Source organism: Dermacentor andersoni, chromosome 10 (assembly GCF_023375885.2).
Source record: "Dermacentor andersoni chromosome 10, qqDerAnde1_hic_scaffold, whole genome shotgun sequence".
Taxonomy (NCBI): domain Eukaryota; kingdom Metazoa; phylum Arthropoda; class Arachnida; order Ixodida; family Ixodidae; genus Dermacentor; species Dermacentor andersoni.
The window spans coordinates 100046029-100053835 of record NC_092823.1 but is presented as its reverse complement, the minus strand read 5'-3'; the positions used below and the strand labels follow the sequence as shown (position 1 = coordinate 100053835).

The 7807-nt window shown below is 48.5% G+C and overlaps 1 long non-coding RNA gene across 1 annotated transcript; it reads right to left on the bottom strand.

Moving 5' to 3' along the window:
* Window positions 1-3390: 3390 nt before the first annotated feature.
* Window positions 3391-4923, bottom strand: LOC129380287 (uncharacterized). The gene is made up of 2 exons (XR_008608297.1): window positions 4625-4923; window positions 3391-4542 (listed from the first exon to the last, which is right to left on the bottom strand). It is a non-coding gene; the product is annotated as an uncharacterized lncRNA (long non-coding RNA).
* Window positions 4924-7807: the final 2884 nt, after the last annotated feature.

Sequence of the window (7807 nt, the reverse complement as noted above, 5' to 3'; positions counted from 1 at the left end):
ATGGGAAACACGTCCCACGGAGGTACAAAGCTGGTCCAACTGCGCTGTTTATGTTTCGACAGTGCTGCTGTAAGGAAAACTTCGTCAAGGCGGAATTTAAGACATTAATGGAATCGTTGCTTCGTCGTTCCCGTCGTTTGTTGCGGTCGGTTTCGGCGACTATCGATACCGAGCACTGGGTCAGCATTTCTCGGTACCGGTGCGGTGACCCAGGGAGACGGTCACCGCACTCCGTTGAAAATGACGCCGGTGGCGCTGGCGCCACTGCTCACGCCCCAAATTAAAAGTTCACTACAGGATGTCGCTGACGCTGCTTAAGTTATATTGCGCGTCAGCAAGTATCATTATAACAGGGCCCTAGTTACACGTACCATAAGTGATACCGTAAAACGACTAGAGGTTGCATCGGGGTAGAGGCGTTCCCGTAGGTTGATGGCGCTGACGTATTACGGCGTGACCGCGAAACTCCACTTTTGTCAATGACAATGACTCCACAATAACAAGGTTTCGCCGACGCGGTGTAGGTGCGCCTCATCGGAGTGTAGTCGTTACCGTATCCGCACTACCTAATGCCTTACATGTCATGTTCTTTTCGAGCCTATAGTATCAGTGAGCGGAGAATCGACAACCGGATCAGTTGGTTGCGATGCAGTATGAGATCAGTAGCTCGATACCATGGCGAGGACACCGAAGGAAACCGAACGGTCGCCAAGCTTACAAGAGTACCCAGCTACACGCAATGCAGCTGTACTTCTCAGTGCTGTTGTCCTGCGCTGGGCGCCTCAGAAGTCAAGTTTACCTAAAAGCGCAGACGGTCTACCGTAAAATGGTGGTGCGCTACGAGCGGCGCGCTTAGGCGACGCCGGTCAAAATTGGCAGCCGTATAGTCTAGCTTCACCGCAGAGCCCACAAAGTTTCCTACAATAATTACTAGAGGGAACTCTGCCGCTGCGATGGTTCAGCTACCGTGGTAATGATGGCTAGTGCACGAATTTGTCTGATCTTCGTGCTTGTGGTTTCCGACGTTCTTGTGGCTTCGTTACGCATTTCCTGCTTTCCTTCACCAAAATTTGCAAGCAACCTATGCTTTTTTAAATGTGGGAGGCAATAAGATTCTGTGAACACGCATAATTGCCGCTGATTGCAGCGGTTCCGATTGTCTGTGCGTACGTGGCGTAATGATCGCAATATTTGGCTCCTGTGCTAGAGGTCCGGTGTTTGAATCCTGCCTTCCTTCGGTCAATTTCATCGTTTCTCTTTAAATATTTATAACGCAGTACTTCCTCGATCAGGATGAGATTGATAAGTCAAGAAGTCGCTTAAAGGGACACTAAAGGCGAATACTATGTGAACCCAAAGTGATAGATTAGTGCTAGAGAATCTCTAAGGCGTCAATGTTATCGCGAACAGAGCCTCAATAACCGAGAAATCGAGGTAAATGCAGGACAAGATTCTTTCGCTAGTTCTGTCGCTAGTACTCAGCCACTCGTTGCAAAAAACACCCTCATATTGTATTATAAGATGAAATAAAATGCTAATTATCCTGTTCAATTTCATGTTTGGAAAATAGAACTTACTTAAATTACCGTTGAAAACTACGCGTGCGGTCGAAAGGTATCGTTTTCACTCGAGTCTGCACCGTCCACGCTTTCGCGTTTCAGTACTTTCCTGATCGCGTAGTGCTGCAGTGTTTTTGCTGCCTCGTAAAAGTTGCACAAACTGCAAATAACAGAGAATTCAACTTCCATGTCATGTCGCGGCATGCCCGAACGGTCCACGCCACTGGACCAAAAAGCCGCTGCAGCTTGGCTCGGTGCTGGCGTCTGTCGGGTGCCGTTTTATTTCCCGACGGCAACAAAGGGCAATAATGGCGTGTGCAACGTGAGCACTTCCCGGGTTGGGTGGCGGAAGATTTGAATTTCGGAAAAGGTATTCGGACCTCTCACATACAATTTTCTCGTAAACGAAGTCTTTTCTTCGCCCGAAACAAGCGTTGCGAGGTTTCTGGAAAGGTATTTAAACAGTCCACGTCGACTTAGTATTTGCCTTTTGTGTCTCTTTAAAGTCAGGAGGCTGAAGTTTAGACAAATCCGCGTGCTGTCATTCCCATGCTGGCTGAACCACCCTTCTGAAGCTCCTGTGGACACTAGCGCTGCAGTGTCTTGTTTTATGAGACACTAAGGCGGAGCCCGTGTGATCGGTGGTGGTCGGAGTGGGAACAGAACCCGTACACTGCTCAGCGTTTGAAACGTGATGCTTGGACAACATGGCGGCTGATACTATCTTGCGCCACCGGTGGGCGCTGGTGGCACTCAGATGATGCATTTTGGTGTCCGATGAAAGCGAGAATCTCTTTGATGCATCGTAACTGCATTCGGTCTCCTCAGCGATCCCCCAGTGATCATCGGCCACCATGCTGTTTGAGTATCGCGTCTCAATCGCTGAGCACTGCCCTCTATCATGACAGAGCTGGTAGCAATAATGCGTTGCACGCTAGCTTGACGACCGGCAGCTTGCCCGGCTATAGTCAAGGCATTGAAGTATGTGGCCCGAGTTCGCGCCTGCGCGAAAACGAAAAAGGGCTCGCCCACCGCACACTAGCGCGCATGCGCAGTGGTGCCAGCCCATCGCTTCGCGCCGAACTACGCGGAGGGGGGGGGGGAGGGAATACATTGAAATCCTGGCGTAACGATATGACGCATGTGATTTTGCCAGATGCTCCCTGGCCCGCTCGAAACGCCACACTGTACCCATGCATTCAGCTACGAAATAATACGCTTCCTACAACAATTCAGTTACCTTTGCTCATGATTCGCACGAGCTTTCCTATTATGCCTATCAGCCCATTCAGGTGTCCTACTCGACGTGCGAGCCCGAGGACTTTTGGCATTCTGCTAGTTTATCTCCAATATGTTTTTTTCTAGTAACCGATACGATCTGTTTCACTCATACGAGTCGCACTGTTCGAGAAAATATGAAAAGTTCGATTCCAACGTAGGCTCGTGCTCCGGAAGAACAAAGCCAATTAGCAGCCTAAAGGAAGTGTCTTGCTAGGTGACTCAATTACACCGAGACCTACGATGAAGATTGACACAGCCGAAAACAAAGTGCGAGTATATGTTTCACTCATCTAGGTCACCGTGTATGATCGCATGCGCGGTTTTTGGCAATCCCAACGACAACGTCGTGCTATGTCTGCCCGGGCATTCTTTAGGCGAAGGTGTATGAAAGTGTAAATAATGAAACTGCAAATTTAGTGCAACCTTAAGATTTATGTCCAAGCACTTCGGAAGAAAAAGCCTTTAGAACATAAAGAGTTTGAGCATTTGTAGCTACAATTATTTCCGCCTTGGGCCAGCAATGTTGTACGCATTATACAAAAACAGAAGATTTACATACGGAATGTTTATTTGCAAAATAACATGGATAAAAATCTCCATCAAACGATCTCCTCGTCAAATATACAGACAGCCGTATCAGGCATTTGTCATGCGCACAGCCAACTAATCTGATACACAGCGCATTCCTCTCACCACCTATGAAAAGTGTATCCACTAATGAAATTTGTACTGCACAATGAAATCACTAGTACACACCAATAATACATGTACGTCTGAACCCGCCCAATATTTTATCAATGTTCGTTCTGCCTCTAGCAAAACGAACTACCACAAAACCCGCTATCACATGCCTTGCAAATGAACGTCGCCTACGTAAGTGCCTTGTACTGAAGTGCGTACCTCTCGCCACTTAACACGCTTGTCCTGAACCATGTAAATTAAATGCTATAAAAGAACTCGTCCTTAGGTTGATAAAGTTTTCAAAGCTGCTGCATGCGCTGACTCCAACTCCACGTAAAAGCCATGCACGCACTTTTCGGGATCCACGAGAACCGCCGCGAGGGCGGCCCTGAAGAACCCTTTATGGATCATCGCGCCAGGAGCATGCACGGCCAAAAATGGGCGCCCATGCCACATGCAAAAGCACACTAGCCTGTGCTCGAGCGTCCAGAACCCATCTTCGGTCGTGAGAACGCTCAAACAGACAGAACTACCGTTGTCGGCACACCCGCACGTATCCGCGATGTGATCAGGCAGCAAGTTGCTCGACAGTTCCGCGAAAACAGTCAAAGGATTGGTCACTTGCACGGGGTCGTTCACACGATAGAGTATCCAAGCGTGCAAAACGCCCAAAGGTGCAAGCCAAGAGTACATCATGGCCACGCACTTCAGACGTTCCCGTGGGCAGGAGACGGCTCTAAGGGTACTTCCGATGGTGCTGACGGCGTAGGCGTTGCTCAGGTTCTTCACTGGCGGAAGCCAGGACTGCGCCACGTCGTCAAGACACACAAGTGACTCCCTTCGAACCTTGCGCAAGAAGCAGGATAGCGTTTCTATATCTTTATGTGTCATCGCAGAAGTTAGGAAATGCTTCGAGAGCTGTCCTATGTGAGGGTGTTCGTCCGTAGTTGCCGCGATATTAGCAGCCGACACCTGGCCGGTTTCTTGCTTGCGATACGTATAGGGCCGGTTGCATCTTGTCCTGGCGTGAACGAAACAGAGAAAACAGTTTCTTGCGGCCGGTGAATACTTGTTCGGTGTTCAGAAGGGAAGTTGGTACTTACGGGAATCCTCTCTCAAGGTAGTGCTTCGAGTTGTTGGCACAACACCTTGTCGTCGTCCACTTTTACGTGCCTCGGAGATAGGCCGCTTTACCTCGGAAAAGGCATGCGTTGAAAATCGGTTATGCCCAGACTGTCCTGGGATTTATACTTAGCGGCCAGAAGCGGAGTCCCGAATGAAACTGACGGTTGCGGGAAAAAACGCAATTCAGCACCATCCCGTAGCGCATGTGCGAACACCCTCCAAAAAAGGCGCTACGTGAAATTGACGGCGCACTTTTGCATACGTGCGGCTGCATCGAAGCTAATGTTGGAACTGATTATGAGCTGCCAAGCTTTGACGTAAAACCTAACGCAAGAAGCAGCACGTGATGGTCGAGGTGTTGCACTCGCTTCAAACAAAGGCACCAGCCGTGGTTGCTCAGTGGCTATGGTGTTGTGCTGCTGAGCACGAGGTCGCAGGATCGAATCCCGGCCGCGGCGGCCGCATTTCAATGGGGGCGAAATGCGAAAACACCCGTGCACTTAGATTAAGGTGCACGTTGAAGATCCCCAGGTGGTCGAAATTTCCGGAGTCCTCCACTACGGCGTGCCTCATAATCATAAAGTGGTTTTGGCACGTTAAACCCCAAAATTTTTTAAACAAAGGCGCCAAAACTGTGCGGTATAAACGCGCACGCTCACCGAAGCGCGGAACTGCTGCGCTATCCTCTGGCTATAGGGGTATTACATAACGGGTGGGTACCGTTGATAATACAACATAAGCGCAGGTATACAGTAAAGTTGTACAAGAAAGCTACATTTTCGCAAGTGCATAAAAGCAGAAAGAACAACGTGAAAAAGGCAAGTTATGTAATACCCCTAGTAGAGGGGTCTTCAAGGAAATGAAATTGAACTGAATACGCTGGCAAAAGGTACATCCTTTACAGCTTAATGTCACGGCAGAGCGAGCCAGCCCAATTGACCACCTTTGGAGCGGCACAAACGTTTCCTATCTCACGTCGGAGGAGCTCGAGCATAATGTACGTCCAGTCTTGGTCAAAAGATCCGAAGCCGCAGCGACCGTGGCCGGAGGAGCCCCGCTCCGCTATCGCGGAGCTGATGTCAATGGCGCTCGCAGACGCTCGCCGGTGGCGGAGATAAAAGAGAGGGCGGACATTACCTGTGGGAGTCATCGAAGCACATAATTAACCAATTGTCGAAGATTGGCTAATAACATTCTTCATTAACATACGGTACATATCGCAGTTTACGAAGAGTAGCCGGTGAGATTGCGAGATTGCAGGGTGCGCTAATTAAGCACAAATTAGGGCAATGGAAACGGGTTTCGAGATATGCGTCGACAAACTTGCGGCGAATATGCACTGTTCTTCCACTTCTTTTTTTAACAAGACGCGTTACTATGCATTCAAGCACAGAAGTAACGGGAACGCCCATGTATTTATTGTGAATGAAACCGCTACAGAGAAAGGACGGAGGGAGACGATAACACAGGGCGGTACTTACAACTGTCCGTTCTCTTTCAACCTCAGTCCTGTGTCTCTAGCAGTTTTATTCACAATGTCTCACTGACAGGCCTACAACTTTACCTTGCTAAGCCATGTACTTAGTCGCACACTTTGACAATAAATATCTCAAAACAGTGTCGTTCATATAAATTCCTTCTATGTCGACACGCCTTGCTAACTCACCGGCAAGAATTCATAAACTGCGGTTGGTTCCGTGACGGAATTAAATTGATAAGTGATTGTTTGTCATTTGTTGAATATATGTGCCACTTTCTCCAGCAATTAATACATGCTTTTTTGAATAAACCGGCTCAAATACGTGGATTATGCTATTGGTCACAGGTATTTCTTTTTATAAATTCTGTAAAACTTCAAAAGTATCTCTCCGTATGGAGACACTTTGTGCTCTGATATTTCTAACCCGATATGCAAACCGTGTGGGCAGAGGAATAGAAACGAGGCCTAACTTTGGTTTTACTGAGTGAAGTTCATCTGATAGTTGCAACTGTCCTAACGACCATTGTTGAAATTAGAAGCTTGATGGCAACTCATCTAGAAGGGAAAATACTTGCAGGCAGAAAACGCCAAGCCAACTACCGATGAAAAAATATTAGCAAATATAATGACGATTTGCTTCCCGCAAGAGAGGGATACCTTTTTAGATGAAATTGGCAGTTCCACCTGAAAGTTCAAGCACTGAAGGGGATAGCAAGCTATAGCTTCGCACTGAAGGTCCCAGGAGGGTGCTGGCAATACGCGGGGACGCCGTCGCCCTCCAAGCAACTGCCGGTGGGTGGGTGGGTGGATGGATGGATGGATGGATGGATGGATGGATGGATGGATGGATGGATGGATGGATGGATGGATGGATGGATAATTGGACGGACGGACGGACGGACGGATGGACGGACGGACGGACGGATGTTATGAGCGACCCTTTGGAACGGGGAGGTGGGTTGCGCCACCAAGCTCTTGTTATTATACTGCCTAATGTCCTACCTAGGTTAAACAATAAAAAAGAAAGAAAAACACTATGAACTCCCACAATCAAATTTTCTGATCCCCATTCCGACAAAAAAAGAAAGATTAAAACCACCCAATTACTATTTAAAGGCAAAAAAAAAAATCAGCAAATCAAAAACAGAAGCAAGCTCAAAGCATGCACAAAAACTTATGATTTCATCGCCACCACGAAGGCCCGAAAAGAACGTCCATTCGCCACAATATTTTGCCTCCAGGCCAGTTAGCAGCGCAAACAGCGCCCTCTCGATTCTACTAGGCATCTCACGGAGGCGGCGTGCGGAGCATTCATTCATACACACGTTGACGCAGCATAGGGAGGCAGGAGTGCGTACGAAGGCTTCCAAAACTGATGTTATGAGGACCATGAGGGTCGGGCCCGACATCAAGCAGGTCGAAAATTTTCGGCTTTCCAATGGTTTAGACTTATACTTACTCCCCGGTGTGGTACGCACGTAACTGCTGAGCACGGGCGATAGGGTTCACGCGGAATGGCAGGACACGGTCCTGGCAACCCTGGCTCCGCTACAGAGCCTCATGCATGGAGCGGAGCGTTTACGACGCGGTTTACATGGCTTCACCGGTTTCGCAGACAGACGCATCGCACCGTCTGTCTATCACCCGTAGAGCTCCAGAATGACGCCATAGCTTTTTTTTT